Source organism: Mustela putorius, unplaced genomic scaffold, assembly GCF_011764305.1.
Source record: "Mustela putorius furo isolate JIRA1106 unplaced genomic scaffold, ASM1176430v1.1 tig00003909_pilon_pilon_pilon, whole genome shotgun sequence".
Classification (NCBI taxonomy): domain Eukaryota; kingdom Metazoa; phylum Chordata; class Mammalia; order Carnivora; family Mustelidae; genus Mustela; species Mustela putorius.
This window is the reverse complement of record NW_025422057.1, coordinates 9,261,206-9,278,461: the sequence shown is the minus strand read 5'-3', so window position 1 is coordinate 9,278,461 and position 17,256 is coordinate 9,261,206. Positions and strand designations below refer to the sequence as shown.

Genomic DNA, 17,256 nt, shown 5'->3' with positions numbered 1-17,256 from the left:
GCCCCTGAGTGTGGCAGCTTGGTGGCCATGGAGACAGACCAGTTTAGGGGCAGCTGGCCGCGTGGCCGGCAGATGGTGTGGATCATGGCTAGTGGACATTCAGTCCTCTTAGCCTAGGCATCCACACTCACTCCGGTGGACCCTGTTGGGGCCGAGGCTGCTTGCTATTATTTGTGAAGGCAGCCCAAGTCTTGTCATTGGTCCGCTGGTGGAAGCCGGGTTTGACTGTGCATTGATTCAGGAACTGATCTTTAAACCACAGAGCTGATTTGCCCAGAAGTGGCCTTTATCCTGGCTGGGTGTTAGTTGGAATTGCCATTTCTGTATGGTTTGCTCCATTTCCTCCCCAGGCATGTCTGGAGGATGGGGCTTACCGAGCTGATCTGGCTACCAGGGGCACCTTTCGGCAGCTCAGGCTCATGTCCAGAGTGGGCCTTCCTATCCCTGCTTTACCTACTCTGCTTTCCCAAAGAGAAGAATGTGTTTCAGAAAAGAGTATTTTGGGGGAGTTTGGGGTGGGGCAGTAGGTAAAGTGGCTGGTTGGTGAGAACCATTAATGTGTTGATTAAACGATAAACAGGGCTTGGTCTGCGGGTGTAGTAGGGACCGGGGTAGTAGGGACCCGGTGCCATGTGGGCTTCCTCCTGGTCCCCGAGCCTGGGCTTCAATGAGCAGCTGTCTCAGTGCGGTGATGTCATGTGGGGCTGAGCCTCATGGTTTTCCAGGGTCTCTTTAGCCATAGTTAGGAGCAGGTGTGCACCGATCATTTGTCTTCATCCTTTTAGCTTGGGAAAGCGTCATCTTACAACAGGAGGCCCATCAAGCTGGAGACTTTTTTTTTTTTTAATGCCATGAGCCCTGGACTACGCCTACCCTGTTTCTCGTCCATGTGTAGTATTGTTAGATGCGTGGAAATACAAACCACCGTGAAATGTTCCAGCCTGGGCAGAACAGAACAATTTCAACCCATTTTTTTTAAGTCTCTAAACTGGAAATCAGTGAGTTGGGGGGGGGAGTCCCCAGCTAGCTGGTTTCAGGTCTCACGCCTGTCAAAGAGCAGACGGGACTTGGAAAAGACAATGTGACCACATGTTTGGGAAAATACGCTCCTCAGCCATTGGAAATTGAGCTCACCAGCCCCTAGTAGCCCCGCCCTCTTTCCTCATTGAGTTAACAAATGACCCCGTACTCTGTTGGTTGAGGGCTGAGTTTGGGGAAGATTCTGTTTTAGGCAGAAGCTGCCTTTTGGTAAGGCCCCTAATGTTCTGCCTTGTGGGGATAGTGGTGTTGCAGTGAATCTCCAGTAGGAAGGGCCACATTGTGCTGGGAGCCGCTTATCAGTATTGTCTGTTGATTTCTTCCCCGTGAACCAGCCCGGGGCTTCTCTCCCGGAAGGGCTGCTTGACGACGTCTCTAAATATGGGTCTGTAGGATAGTCGCTCACAGATCCCACTCTCCATTCCCCTAACCTTTTTTTTGCAATGAAGAGAGAGGGAATGTTCGGGGCTGGTGCCATGTCTAGCAACTGCTCTTCTCTAAAATCCCAACTCTGCTGTCTCAGTAATCAGAGCTTGTTTTTCCAGTACAGGGTCACTCATTTACAGTCCAGAGGTTTAAAAAAATGTGTTAAGAGAGCACCCCTTTTCTGTACAGGCACAAGCCTTTCACAATAGTCTGTATTTCCATGCGCCTAAAAACGTGCGTGTGTGAGTAATACAGAACTCAGGGCAGCACCTGGTTCAAGGAGGAAAAAGGAGCTTCTGCTGTTGTGGGGGTTGCGGGGATGGAGGCGGACTCGGGGTGCACACCTGCGGAGACACCATCCATGAAACCTGGAATCCAGGGGGACCATTTCTCCTTTTTCTCTGTGGAAAGGTGGGCCTGAGCTGGGCCTGTGCAGAGAGTGAAACCCAAGGACCGAGGGAGGCAAGATGATCTGGAAGTGCCTGCAGGAATTTTGTTAGTTCCAGGATGTCTTTCCTTCTGATTTCAGGTTTGGGGGGTCTTTGGACAGCTTTTGTACCCCCAGCTGGTGGTGTTGCTCTGTACAGAGTGCAGTCTGGTAAGCGGGTCGGGGTGGGGTAGGTGAGTCCTGGGTCTCCTGCTTGGTCTGGAGGAGCAGGAAGGCCCTTAGTGCTGGGAGGTGGGGCAGGGGCTTGGAAGCTCTAGCACTGACCCTGCCTTTGCTCCTCCCGGGGTGGTCCCCAGACTCTGCATCAGCTTTGCCCAGGAGCTTGTTACAGATGACCTCAGCACCCCCCCTCCCCCACCAGACTAGCTGAATCCAAATCTCCACTTAGCCAGAGTTTGTTATTTATTTATTTATTTTTTAAAGATTTTTAAAAATATTTATTTGACAGAGATCACAAGTAGGCTGAGAGGCAGGTGGGGAAGTAGGCTCCCAGGACCCTGAGATCATGACCTAAGCCAAAAGCTTAACCTACTGAGCCACCCAGGTGCCCCGAACCAGAGATTTGTAAAGATGCCAGGTGAGTTGTATGTAGAAAAGGGAGTTTGAGAAGCCCCAAGCTAGCTAGGCATCTCCGTCCTGGTCCCTGAGGAACTCTGACCACTTCTGGGCTGTTTCTTCGCTGTCCGGGAAAGAAGGTCTGGTAGCAGCAGTAGCCCCTGTTTCCAAACAGAACAGGAGTGGCTCAGAGAGAAGAAATCCTCTGCAGAAAACACTCCTTCCCAGCGTGGATGGCTGGACAGTGCAGGATTGGGGGTGGGAGTGGGGGGGAGGGGACAGGAAGTGTTCCAGGGAGCGTGGCAGCCGCTGTGGGTCAGACTGGCCGCTCCTGCCTGTGCCTTCCCTCCCCGGCAGCCCCTTGTGGCTCAGCCTCTGCTAAGTGCAGCAGCAGGAAGTACTTTACCCTTTGTGTGGTTGGAGCCGCCCCCCCCCCCCCCCCCTTTCCCAGGGCTCCGATCAGCTAGGGGAACCCGTGCCGCCCATGCTCCTGTAGATCAGAGTAGGAGCGCCAGGCCAGGTGGAGAAAGGCGAGGAAGCCAGGAGCAGCCGGCCTTGGGGGGGGGTGGGGAAGGTTGCACATGGTGGCAGGGATGCAGTGAAGGTTTTAGCTCCTCTCGGGACTAAGAGAACGATGTCGCCTTGGCCAGGACAGAACTGGATTGGGAGCCTGGGGGAAAGTTGATGAGTTTGGGCTGCGGTTTGATGAGCAGGTGGGATGAGAACAGTAACTGAGACAGTGGCCAGGCCAGGGAGAACTTGTGGGTGGACCTCATGGGGCCGGGGGTGGGGGCAGGGGACAGACCTGTGCACCCATCTGAGTCACAGATGAGAAAGCAGAGGAAGCAGAGACTTGGGCCCTTCCTTTTCCTGTGGCTCCCCATCCTCCGTCCTGTCTTTCCATCTGGGAGGCTGTTCAGTCCCCACCTGCCTCCCAGAGTTTCTCAGAGGGGAGGACCCTTGTCTGTGAAGACTCCGAAGACAAGAGCACCGGGCTGTGACAAAAGTGGGGACACTATGTGCCTGGAAATTGCTGTCATTTCAGTAGCTCGGAAGGGGCCGGAGAGGGCTGCTGGAGCTCCTGATAAGGATCAGTCTTTAGGCCTCCCTGGATCTTTCTTGAGGTGACCCTTGGCGAAGTCATTTCACTTAAATGACAGCATCCCTGCTGCGGGCTGCAGGCAGCAGTCCAGCTCCAGGAAGTGCCTTTCACTTTGTATATTAGCGCTGGACGAAATTTAGTAGTTTTGTTCCCCCGACCCTCCGAAGGCTGGGCAACTGGGCGTTGCCCGAGTCCTGAAGGAACCTGCCGGGGACTCTTAGTTCAGGTTGCTGGGACAAAAATACCACAGCTGGGGGCGCTTCAACAGCAGACCCTGATGGCTCTGGGTTCTGGGGGCTTCAGGTCCCAGGTGGTCAGGGTGCCGACAGATTTGGTGTCTGGTGAGGACCTTCTTCCAGGTTTACATATGGTTGTGCCCTCCGTGCTTCCCTGGCCACAGCCAAGGGAGCAGAGATTTGTGGTGGGGGAGAGAGGGGAGGAGGATGCCGGAGGACGGAGAGGGGAGGGGACGGGGAGAGGGAGAGATCTGTGTCGTCTTTGAAGGACGCTGACACCATTCACGAGGACTCCACCCTTCTGACCTAATTACTTCCCTCAGGTGCCACGTCCAGATGCCAAACACACTGGGGATTAGAGTTTCAACAAATGGATTATTGCCGGGGGGGGGGGTGTTGCAAAAACATTGAGTCCAATAGCAGGTGCTTTTCCTTGGCTGTCGTTCCTAGATGCGTCCAGTATGGCCCCTGTTGCCTTTTACTGCTTTCTCTGCGGGGCTTACCTGTAGGCTTTCTCTAAGGTGAGCTGACGGCCAAGAACATTCCAAGGCCCTCCAGGTAGCTGCCGGTTGCCCGGGAACTCATGCTGTCCCTTTCTGCTGGGGCACTGGGCTGGGGCACTGGGCTGGGCCGTCACCCACGGGATGGTGGGGTGAGGAGCCAGGACGGGCGAGCGTTACCTCTGGGTCAGTGGAGTCTGGGCCACTCTCCCCGCCTTGACCCTCAGCCCCCGTCCCCATGTTTCTTTCCACCGTCTGTGGGTTCTTTCTGTGGCTCTGTCTTTGGTTGCCTAGGAACCACTTCAGCCAGCAATGTGATTGGCTGTCCTTGCCAGCAATGTGATTGGCTGTCCTTGCCAGATGGATTGTCTGAGATGGGCGAGTTCCTGGGTAAGCAAAGGATGTTGAATAATTCCCTCCTCTCCCCTTAAGATTGATGGTGCGGACTTGGGCACTGCACACAGTGGCTCCGTGAAAACCAATTGTTCGTGGGCTAATGCTTGGGTTTCAGCCTGGGTGGGAGTCCTGGGGTGTGGGACTGGCTGGCCTCGAAGAGCAGACTTAGCCCGAGTCGCTTGCACACACCCACCCTTCGTGGGCAGTCGCTCAGAGGACACTGTTTGTACTTACAGACTCAGGTTAGGCGTTGTTTCTGGAGAGCAGGTGTGTGCTGTTTGCGTCACGGAACATGGAAACAGAGCTGGATGCTGCAGTGGGAAAGCCGAGAGTGAGGGGTTCTGCAGCCCCCGGCCCAGCAGACTAGATTTAGCAGAAACTTTATAGAACTTTTATATCCGTGAATCCTATGAGACACGCACTTCCACCCACATTTTATAGGTGAGGAAACCGAGGGCTTTCTGAGGTTGGGAGAGCAGTCGGGGGCTCAGCAAACATTTTCTGTAAAGGGCTGAAGAGTAAGTACTGTGGACTTTGCAGGCCATATGGTCTTTGTTGCAGGAACTCAGCTCTGCTGTTCAAGTGTGAAAGCAGTCACAGACCATTAGTAAGCCATTGTTCTAGGCAACCCTATTTACACAAGCAGGCAGTGGGTCATAGTTTGCTGACCCCCTGCCCCCAGTCATACAGCTGGTTGGGGTGGCACAGGGCTCCGTGTCCCCCTACCCTCATGACCGTATATGAGCTCAGGGATCCTCAAGTCTTTGGCCTGGGCCAAGCTGATGTCTCTCTCTGCTCTCCCCAAGATGTCTCATGGACTTGAGTACTATTACATACCAAGAACGCCTGGTCTATACCTTCCCCTCTCCTCTGAGCTCCAGCGACTCATTTCGTGTCTCCTCTCGGGTTTCTGACGGAGAGCTCGGGCTTTGAGTATCTAAAACTTAACTGATGACTTTCCTTCTCTCAAACACAAATAACCTATATACACACCAACCCAGTCCCAGTGCCCCTCCCTGTCTCAGCGCATGGCTCCCTAGCCAGCCAGCTGCTGCACCCAGAAACCTGGTAGTAAAGTCTGGTCTTCTCTTCCCTCTCCTTCCTTCTTCCTTAAACAGCCTGGATCATGGCCCTTCCCTGTGTCTGCTTCCCATAGCTTTCCATCTGAAGTCCTAGCTTCCCTGTGTGGGGGAGGGTGCTGCAGGACTGGCCTCCCACCTCCCCTTGCCAGCTGCTCTCCACCCACACTGAGCACCTGTCAACTCTTTGAACATGCAGTGCTCAGCCACCTCAGGGCCTTTGCACGTGCGGTAGCTGGTCCAGAAAGCATTCTGCGCTGTGCTGGCCGGACTGGCTCCTTCTCCAGCTTCAGTCCTCCATAGCTTTTTCTGCCGTTACTCTCCAGTGCTGTCCAGTAGAACCTTCTGGGATGATGGAAAAGTTGTATAATCTGCACGGCCCAGGATGACCGCCACCTAGCCACATGTGGCTTTTAAGCCCTCAAAATGTGGGCAGCCCCTCCAAGAAACTGGATTTTAAATTTTAATTGAAATTGCTGCGTCTGGCAGGAGACAGTTGTGTTGGACACCACAGCTCCGTAGCCTGCTCCTGTGTGAGTTCTTTGTAATTCTCTGCCTGTTGGTAGTTATTTGCAGTCTCTTTCCACGGGTCTCGTCAGAATGGAAGGATCCTGAGAGCGTTCTGTTTATCCTGCTTGTCCCCAGTCTCTCACACAGCACAGGACATGCTCGCTAAGTGTCTCGTTGAACGCATATAGCACAGTCATAGGCACACTGAGCCCACGGAGGGGGACCTGCTGCGGGGACTTGGGGGGCAGTGGGAGCTTGACTGGACCTCAGGTGTTAAGGTCCTCCGGGCCCCATGTGAGGACTGGACCCACGGCCACAGGGACAGCCAGTTTGGTGATCGGCCTGCCTGTCGCCACCGTGTGGTGACACAAGAGCCAGCCAGTGCTACTGGCTGAAGGATGTGTGACCCTGCCTAAATGCTTGTTCCCACAGCGTCCCAGGAAAGTGCACCACGGCTCAGCTCCGTGACAGCTGGGGCCTCTCTCTGCCCGTCTCCCGTTCTCCCCTCTCACATGGTTTGCTCTTCTTAGAGAGCTGTGCGCTCAGCTCTGCACTCTCTCTGGCCATCTCTCGGGGGGTGTCTCTTGCTGCCTTCATCTCTTCCACCTCAGGAAGCCTCTTGGGTGGATGAGGCAGCTCCTGCCTGAGCTCCAGAGGCTTCAGAGGAGGCGGGGGGCGGAGGGGAGAGTGTGGGGGGCGGCAGAGGGGGAGCGTGGAGGGCAAACTGCAGTGGATTCCTTTTGTTTCTGCGTTCTTAGCCCTTCTCCCGGGGCCAGGAAGTTGGGTCTTCTGCACAGGTTCTGCCCCGGCTCTGCAGGAAAGTCCCTGCAGGGCTGGTGGGCTTCCCAGAGCACGTTTTGCACCTGTCAGCCCTCCTGATTGCGGAAGGTTGTTTCTGGGTTGGCCCCTTCCACGGTTTCCTCTGCTTGGTCCTTAAATGGAGGCAGGAGCAGCCTCTGGCTCCAGGCAGGGGTGGGAGCAGCCCCCCCCCCCCCCCCCCCCCCCAGTTTGCTCTGTGTCCTTGGGCGGCTGAGAACGCAGGCCGACTGTCGGGCCCAGGGTGCTGCTCTCAGCATTCGGGCTTCACTTACTCCAAGGTGTTTGTGGAGACCCGGAGTCGGGGAATTTTAGAGCTGAAACGTCAGGATCTTAGAAGTCATGGGGAGCCTATTTTTGCCAGAACGTTGTTTCAGATCCCACAAGCCCATCATTTGTGAAACACCACTGGGGCCTTTCCTGCTGATCTTCATTCAGAGAGTCTGGCAGTCATTTGAGTCTCTTCCCGTTAACTTCCGATTTGCTAAAAAATATATTTTTAGATGGACTGTATCGTTTGATGAGCAGGGACTGGGGCTTCCTCCCAGGGCAGCAAAGTAGCTGAGACTGCAGATTCTCTCTCCCCAGAGGAAGGCAGTGGATGGTTAATTTGGGGATAAAAATCATGGACCGTGGGCCCATGACCGTGGCCTACCCTTGTGTCTTGTGTCTTTGCCCTAAAGTATCATTTTTTTTCTGATTCCTTCCATCTCCTCAGGGATGCTCAAACGATCAGTTTCCAAAAAAGGTGGTTGTTTACCAGGTTCATCCTGAGTGGGACTTGGCTAAAGATAGACCATTTGTTGAACTTGAAGCTTGGCATCTGTTAGAGCTTGGGCTGCTCTTTGTCTGGGCTGGGGGAAATACTCAGGGGAGCAGAATGTCAGAGTAAAAGTTCCCAATCCGTGTGTGGCTGGCTGGCTTTTGGGGGGGGGGGGGCGTTTCCCGAGGCTCTCCCCGCTAAGCACCATCTCTAATGGGGATCAGGTCTGGGTCTCTGGAACTTCAGGAACAGTCTGGATCAAAGGGGCCCAACTTCTGAGAGTTGTTCCCCTTAACCATTCATCAGGGCCCTGGTGGAAGTTCATAATGGCTAATTGTTCTGCTGAGGGAGGCATGCCTGGAAGTGGGAGTATTTTCCAGGAAGAAGGCTGGAGAGGCTGGCTTTACTTTAGGGAAAACATCTGTACACACGTAGGTCATGCGTGGAATTTCCTGGCCCAGCCTCGTTCTGAGGAGGATCCTGGGACTGTGTTCCTTTCCTCTAATGCTCAGGGGAGAGAGAATGGCCCAAAGGCACACTCTGCAGGGCAGGGCTGTGGGGAAGAGAAGGTCTCCCACAGCATCAGTGTCTGAGGGACCCTGCTCTTGGGGAAGAAGATGGAGGGGACTGGGCGTAGAGTGTGTATGAGGCTGTGGGGTCGGAGCACAGGGCCAGTCTGGCCGCTGAGGCACGACAGCCCGAGTCTGCTGGGCGTTTTGACTCCTGAACCAGTGACTGGCAACGTTTGTAAGTGCTGGATGGGAAGTTTTGTGACCAGGAGCCTGGGATCTGGTAGGGTGTCCCTGGGCAGAGGTGTACCTAGAATGTTCCTTCCTCAGAAGGGGTTTGCCTGTGGACTTAGCCAGGCACCTTTGGTGGAAGGTGTGGACGCAAACCATTCAGAGTAACTTAAAGACCAGAGGTCTCCTGTGTCTCCTGTGACCAACACGTAGGGTTCTTCCAGGGATAGTTACCAGGACGACTTTGGAAAAAAGGACCCTGCTCCCTCCTTCCCCTCTGGAAGAAAGCTCCGAACCACCTAAAGTGATAGGGTTGGTGGCCTTTAGGATCATTCTCTGATGTCCAACAGGGGACCTGCCCCTGAGACTACCTGAGGCGACCCCTCTGACCTGGCACCCTAGCTGCTGGGGGAGCTGGGTGCCGCAGCCTCTGGTACTGTCTGCACGGACCTGGACACACCAGGGCAGAGGGGCGAGGAAACTGGGGAGCACTGGAGTGCGCGGCTGGTCTGTGATGGATCTTGAGCCGCTCAGCTTACATCTCCTGCCCTAACTGGGATGTCTCGGGAGGCAAGCCTGCTTGGGGACAACTCAGGTGTTTTGACACCTGTAGTGAATATCTTTAGTGACCAGGCTTGAGAGACGTGACCTGAAGCCCAGGGAAGGGGAAGGAGCAAGAGGAGGAGGACAGTTACGTCTGGCTGGAAGCTTCCAGCAGTGTTTTCCTGCTGATTGTGTTTCCCTCCTGCTGAGGGAAGGGGCTCCACGTAAAAAAGGATGAGGTATACTGTGGTGGAAGGTGGGGCCTGACGGTGCTGTCTGTGCGGATGAGGGAAAGTGGGACTTCGGAAATGAAGACGTGTTTGTGCCCCAAGTCTGTCACGTCCAGTTGTTCTAGTAACAGATGGGGGAAGAGCCTGTCGGAGCCAGCCCCTCGCTGGGATGTAGCTCTCAGCACCCCGCCTGACTGTACAATCCAGGGGCTGCCTCCAGACTCTGGGGCCACCTCAAGGTTGAGCTGGGGCCCTGTGGTCACCAGCCACCTGCTCCCATGCACAGGACCGTGGACAGGGGCCTGAGCGGAGGCTGCAGCCAGCAGAGCTCTCCTGGCCTCTCTCTCCCTCCCTCAGGGAGGCCCTGAGTCCTGTCCCTTCACATGGCCTCCGTGGGCCAGGGCAGGGTTCTGTCTCCTCACTAGATGACTGGGTGACTGTGGGTCCATGTCTGTGGCCAGTGTACTGTGGTTGGACCAGAGAGCCGGGCGGCATTAAGATGGACAGGATGCCTGACGAACAGACCCACTGCTCCCAAGAAAACATGGGGAGAACGTGCTCACCACAGACAAGCCCAGCTCCGCTGTTAGGAGCAGCACGAGGTTCGACAGAGGCCACCTTGAAAAGCTAGCGGAACGTGGCGCTGGCTCAGTGCACAGCTGTCCTGGTTTCCCGGACGTGTGCACTGCCAGCCGACTCTGTGCCCGTGGAGCCTCGGTCACGACATCTGCACGGTGGGGTTAGCACCCCCGCCCCCTCCCTGTGGCTGGGAGATTCTGCAGCTGGAGAGAAGAGGCATGGTCATGCTGGCGACGCTGGGGAGCACATGCACATGTTTGTGAAGTATTCTGCTCGTGGGTTTTTGTTTGTTTTAATATAGCATAATTCCTAGTGAAGTCTGGGGAAGAAAACCCTGAAATGCTGGCACATGGTGCCAAAGGATGCATTAGTATCACTCCCCGAGAAAACCCCATAGTGCCTGTGAAGTGGAAAAGAAGGTCCTGGCGTCGGAAACCAGCCCGCTCGGATGGGCTTTCTCAAATAATGCCCTTCCGTCCTTGTGTTCGCTTTCCTGGCTTTACGCCGTGCCTTTCCCAATTTATGCGCAAAATAGGTCATGTTATGTTATGTTATGTTGTATCATATTATGTTATGTTATGTCGTATTATATTGTTATGCTACATTATTACATGTTGTGTTATATTTGTAATTTCCTGAATACTGCCTTTCCCCCATCTCCATACGTGACTACCTCTTCTAAAACTCAGAGCTTAAATTCCTGGCATGGTGTGTGGGAAGGAACCAGAGGTACGGGGGTGATGGGTAAAGGCTTGCCTGGAGAAACTATAAATTACCCAAATCTCAGGGGCCTTGGGAAGTATTGCCCTCATACCCAGGTGTAATATTTGATTGGTTTAAAAAAATATATATATATATAATATATGTATATATAATACGTATATATATGATGGAATTGGACCAGTCAGGTTGTAAGATAGAAAAATAGAAGAAGCCAAAGAGGCACAATGATGGCTGGGCCCTTTGTACCTTGGAGGCCACTGTCACGCACAGACAAAGGAACCGGTATGCAAAGAGCTCACAGTCTCCTGGGGGAGGCTGATGTTGTGCACCCCAAACATGCACTTGGGTGTTTTAGGCACTGGGACGGACACTTTAGCGTCTAGTGGAGATAAAGTAATGGAGGGCTGCATGGAGGAGGGGCCATCCTGCTGAACCTTCCTGAGCAGGTGTCTGTTGGGCAGGAGGGCAGCCAGGTGGAAGGAACAGCAAGAGCCAGTGCAGAGGGGCCGGGAGGGTCCTGGAGGGCTGGGTGTGGGGGACTAGAGGGAGATTGCAGGGGCCAAATCTTGGAAGGCCTCGCAAGTCGCACTAAGGAGTTCGGGCAGCCGTGGGCAGCCTTTGATGGAGGAGTCTTGTGACCAGATTTGGGTGTGTGTTCAAGGGGCAAGGGAGAAGACAGCCCACCTTTATTTCTTTATTATGTTCCTTGTCACATAAACTGTAATTCTGAGTTTCCAGATTTGCCACTGAAGATACTGGGCAGCCTTATTCATAGACTTAAGAGCCGATCTTCCTCTTTAGAGCTGTTTGAAAACTGGCTTTCCTGAAATTCTCCCCCGAGGTCCCTCTTAGTTAATAAAGAACCTTCTAGTTTTATGCCCCCATAGATAACGGTTTAGTGCCTGCACGGCTGCCCATCTGGGGGCTGTTTGGAGTAGGCGGGGCTGTTCTTCAGGGTACAAGAGGACATCTGTGCAGGGCCCACGATTCATCCCGACTGAGTGAATATACAGCATCATTTTACTTGGATCTCATTATACATGTAGACAGAAATAATTTTGGGTTTTTTTTTGTCTTCTTTTTCCTGAGAAAATGTATGGCTTTATAGCTAGCCTCGCAGATGAGAGCTGCTTAAAGGGCTGGTCTGACCCCAGGAAGCCAGGATGTGTGTGCGATTGGCTGGAGCAGGTCGGCCCCCAAGGGAGGCGGCGGTGGGAACTTGAGGAATTTGGAAGGAGCCATGGTGGCTGGAGGCGAGAGGGAGAGAAAGGCAGCTGCGTGGGGGAGAAGCAGCGCTAGCAGGGCGAGGGGCCTGTGCGGGGGGCCTTTTGGAAGCGATAAAAGAAAGGGAGGCTCCCAGGTGAGGTTTTTGAAGCAGGAAGGACAAGGCAACGGGGAGGGATAAGGCCCAGGCCTGGCAGCTGCGAGGAAGCCATGGCATTACTCCGCAGCAGGAGGAAGGGATTTGGGGGACGGAGTGGAGGTGGGGCTGTCCAGGCACCAGGGTCCTGCTGCAGCGCCAGACCCTGGCTGGGCACTTGGAATTCTCCCAGGAGATGAAGGAGCAGCATCTCAGGCTTTGAGAGGCGCCCAAGCCTGGAGTTCACCCCAGGCGTACGTGTCAGTAAGCAGCGGGCATTTTCTCCTGTGTGCGACCTGGAAAGAGCTGGAAAGCATTTGATGCACGGGGAGGGGAAGGTCCGGCTCACCTCTGGTTGCCCCGCAGACGAGCCCCCCGTTACCTGCTCGAGCACCAAGTGTCTGTCCCTTGCTCTCTGTGACGCTGGCTCTCTCCTCCTCTTTCTCTTTCTCTTTCTTTCGGAGGCATTGCTCCCACATCCTGGGGTGAAAGTGGTGTCCAGGGCGGAAAGCAAGGATTTGCGGGGCCTCCGTCTTGAAATAGCACATAGGAGAGTGTCTGGTTCTTCTCCTGTATCAGAGTATTTCTGCATGTTCTCTGGTGGAAATGTTTTCCATCACTGAGGTCTTCGTTGTAGGTTTTGTATTTACTTGTTTAGCAGCTCTGGAATGATTTATTTATTTTTTTTTTAAAGATCCTATTTATTTGAGAGAGAGCGTGAGCACAAAAGGGGGGATGGGCAGAGGGAGAAGCAGGCTCCCCGCTATACAGGGAGTCTGATGCTCTATCCCTGGAGTCTGAGTTCGTGACCTGGGCTGAAGGCAGACGCCTAACTGACTGAGCCATCCAGGTGCTCCGGGAACGATGATTTGGTTGATGGATTTCCGTCATCATGTCTGATGTTGAATGGGCCAATCCGTTCAGTCCTTTGTTGGCCTTGACCTCCTGAGCCAAGCAAATGAACCCCTCTGGTGTTGGCTTTTGAAGGAAGTGCAATATGGAATTGTCAAGAGTCAGAGCTTTCCCATCTTAATTTTGGGCAGCATGTGTCAGATTCTCCATTCATACCAGAGTATGTGTGCTTATCACCTCCTTCCGCTTGTGCGAGCCAAAATCCGTGATTCTTTCTTTTTCTTCTAATGCTTGGCCCGTCGGCATGTCCTGTGACAAATAAAGAAGAGATAAGCCCCTAATTATTTGCTTCAACTTTCATTAAGATTCCAGCTGAAACCAGAAGCATGACTTTTAAAATAGTAGGACCCTTGAGATAATGGAAAACTTGGAGCCTTTGATGCAAGAGATTTGAGAAGACAAAGCACAAAGGGCTGCCCTTGTCCTAAAAATAAGGGGGAGGGCTGGGGCTTGTTGGTAAGTCGGAGGGCTTGAAGGCATGAGGACTGGAAATAATTGTCAGGTGGTGGCCGTTGTCAGATTTATACCTTACTCTGTTCCTTTTATCATCCAACTGAGTAGTGTGGTGGCACAGAGGTCAGCTCTGAGAGTCTATTTTAACTCAATTGGGTTATTGTCACAAAACCCTTAACCTTGGGACAGTTTGCTCCTTTGCTGTGGGAAATCGTATCTTTCATTGGAGCTTTGTTCTATGTAATTGAAATCTGAGGTTGCTTCTCAGCCCTGACATAGTCAAACCACTGATTACGGCTTTGATACTTTTGTTATTAAATCGACTGCTGTTAAGAGATGATTCAGGGTCCCTTGAAGTCAAGAAAAACTGTCTTCTTTCTTTTTTTTCTTTATTTTTTTCCAAGATTTTATTTATTTATTTGAGAAAGAGAGAGCTGAAGCCAGCGAGTGCACCAGCGGGGCGGGGGCGGGGGGAGGCTACCCAGGGATGCCCCGCTGAGCAGGGAGGCCCACATGGGGGCTCCGTCCCAGGACACTGAGATCATGACCTGAGCCGATGGCGGACAGTTAACTGACTGAGCCACCCAGGTACCCTGAGAAAAGCTATCTTCTTTCTAGTATCTGTTACAGTGACAGAAAAAAGAAATGTTTATCTTAGCCAAAACTTTTTGAAAGCACACTTGGGATCTCAGCTTTTTCCTTAACCTGCCATGGGAGTCTCGAGTCTGACTACTCATCTTTGCAGCTGTTTCTCCCTCTGTCCTTCCCCCTTGCTTGTCTAGTGCAGGGCCCCACCTTCTGTCTCTGGACTCCTGTCTCCCCGCCGAGGTGAGGTGCTGTCTCCCTCCCCCACTGCTGCCTTGCTGCCCTTGTCAGAGCAGTCCTGGTGGCCTTGAAGACCATATGTAGGGGAAGTTCTTCCCCATGTGAAGCCCTCCCCAGGCTCTCCAGCTCCTCAGGGCAGACTTTCTCCTCCTGGCCCTCTTCTTTTCCCCAGCGGTTGGGGGGCCCATAACTCAGCCTGCCCTTTGCAACTGGCAAGCCCCTTCCCACCTCAGGACTCACCATCTTGTGGTTCTCTCTGCCTGGAACCTTCTTTCCCCAGCCCTGGGATGACTGGCTCCTCCTTCCCTCATCATGTCTGTCTTCATGTCTGTCTTCCTTTCAGGGAATGCAAGAGAGAGAAAAGCTCCCCAGTGCACCCCAGAACCCAGAACACTCCTTCTCCTTTGCTGATTACAATTTCTGTCAGACTGGCTGTGAATTAATTCAGTAAATATTCGAGTGGATTTATTGCTTGATTTTACAATTCCTCACCCACAGCCATTTTACCAGGCTGTGTGTGTGTGTGTGTGTGTGTGTGTGTGAGCTGGGGAGGGGAGCCGAGGGTGTGTGGGAAGAGCAAAAAAATCACATTCTTTTCTCATTGCTCTGGAAATTCACCAATCATTGGTATAGCTGTTCCCTGACTACAAGCAGGGACAATGGACTTGGCTCTGGGTTTCTCTGATTATGTTCAGGCGAAGGATATGATACTCCTGGCTGTAGAATTCTGACATGGTAAGGACTGGGGAGAGTAGACACCTTCTGTGTGCCCGGCACGGTCTGAGGGCAGACTCCCTTCTCAGAACGACCTCATGCCATTGGTGGCAGGTGCCACCGCACGGATGAGGAAAAGGGCCCAGGTAAGGTGTGTCAGGAACCTGTCTGAAATCGCTCACCTCCCTGGTGGAGGAGCACAAATTTTGGAGCCAGGTCTGTAAGCACTCTTGTTTATATTTTGTGAATATTGTGCTGGTTTCCTTCTACAAAATTATCCGAATCAGGTCATTCCGATAGTATACGTGAAGAACATGATTTCATTCAGACATTATCTATTCCGAATATTTTTTTAAAGATTTTATTTATTTATTTCGAGGGGGCGTGGGGAGGAGCAGAGGAAGAAGGAAGGGGAGAGAATCCCAAGCAGGCTCCGCACTGAGCACGGAGGGAGCCCGATGGGGGGAGCCCAGCGGGGGACTCGATCCCGGGACCCTGAGATCCTGACCTGAGCTAAAATCAAGAGTCTGATGATTAACCAGCGGCGCCACCCAGGCGCCCCTCTGTTCAGAATTTTTTTAATAAGTGGGTCAAAGACTGTGTGATGCTGCTGCATTATGTATGAGAGAATGGGGTGGAAATATTCTGAAGCAGTCAGTGCCTTCAGGAAATGTGTGTTTTCAAGGCGTTGAACAATACTTATTCTCTGCAACAGTCAGGCTGTTTACAAGTCCTTCTTTTCTTTTTGGTCCCGTAAAGAGATTGGAAGGAAAGGGACAGATTTAAGTGCTGCTCCTTTATCGCACAAAAAGCCTGTTTGCAGACACTGGTAGAAAAATGAGCTTTTAAAATTTTCTACATGCCAGACTTTTTACTAAAGTATTCTAGCTCACGTCCAGGTTTGTTCCATTTATGTTTCTGGGTGCAACGTCATGGTCGTGGCTGAGATACCCAGTGCATCCCACATCGCCATTTACTTAGCACAGCTGGGAAGGAACTTTTCCGAAGTTTGTCTTGGTGCTTCACGAGGAGCTGCTGGGGGAGGTATTGGCCGAGTGTCACCTCTGGGCAATGTCAGGAGAATTACTGATGTGCAGATAAATGAAATAAAACAAACTAAACCCACTCTGGGCTCACTTCTTTCAGTTAGCAAAGCTTCAGAGTCTCGATCAAGGTCAGTTGTCTCAGCGGGAGGGCGTGATGCTCTCATCTGTAGCCACAGCTGCTTGGATGGCGCAGGGAGCTCACAATGCTTTCTGGGCCGCTGAGGTTTTTAGCAGACTGGGTGAAATCTACCTGTAAGGTATGTACCCTTGACCCTCAAACCCCACAGGTTTGTGCGACACAACTCCACTTTTGTATGGGTTTTTTTGGCGGCTGTTCAGTACTGTCAATATACTTTCTCTTCCTTACGATTTTCTCAATACTTTCTTGTCTCTGGCTTACTTCTTGTGCAAATACAGTATAAAATACATGTAACATGGAAAATATGTGATGATCAACTCTTTATGTTACCAGGAAGGCTCCGGATCAACAGTAGGCTACTACTAGTCAAGTTTTTGGAGAGTCAAAAGTTATACTTGGATTCTGACGGCTCGTGGGGCGTTGGTGCACCAACCCCTGTGTGGTTCATGGGTCAGCTCTGTATGTTAAAGCGTTGGCCTCAGCGTGAGTCAGTAATGAGTGTGTGCTGAACATTAGGAAGGGGTGAGTATGGGGCGGATAACGTCCCATGCAGTAAGAGCCCTCAAATCCTTTCTCCGTTGCTATTATTAATAATAATTTGCAAGGCTTTGAAGGACCACTCTAAAGACAGAACTATAAGTGATGAATTATAAAGTCAAAACACATGAGCTTTAATTATCGGTAGAAAGGGCAGAATTCAGGTTAGCGGGACAGCCTCCAAATGTGCTTTTCCCCCTTTTGACCAAAGATCAGTGTGGGGTGGTGGTGGTCGGGGATGCAGATGCCCGGCAGGGGTGGAGGGCACGTGCACGCACACACACACATTCACGTTCACACTCACGCTCACACAGGGGCAAGGGAGGGCAGAGGAGAGGAAGACACGTACTGAGACGCGCTCTAGGACAGAGAGAAACCGAACCCAATTCAGAGCCTCAGACAGAGACGCACAGAGATAGACATGGAGACGGACAGACAGACACTTCGGTGAGGGTGCTTTGGACATAAAGAACTTGGGGGCCCAGAAAGCTAAGGCCGGACCGCCCTTGCTCTACTGAGCGGACGGCATCTGCTCTGAGCTTAGCACTTGAGTCTCCTTTGACCCGGTGATGATCTCTCTCTTTGT

The 17,256-nt window shown here is 52.6% G+C and overlaps 1 protein-coding gene across 16 annotated transcripts in view; it reads left to right on the top strand.

Moving 5' to 3' along the window:
- The window catches only part of TACC2 (transforming acidic coiled-coil containing protein 2), a 201,818-nt gene that overhangs the window by 128,999 nt on the left and 55,563 nt on the right, over window positions 1-17,256 (top strand). The gene's annotated exons all lie outside the window — the stretch shown is intronic.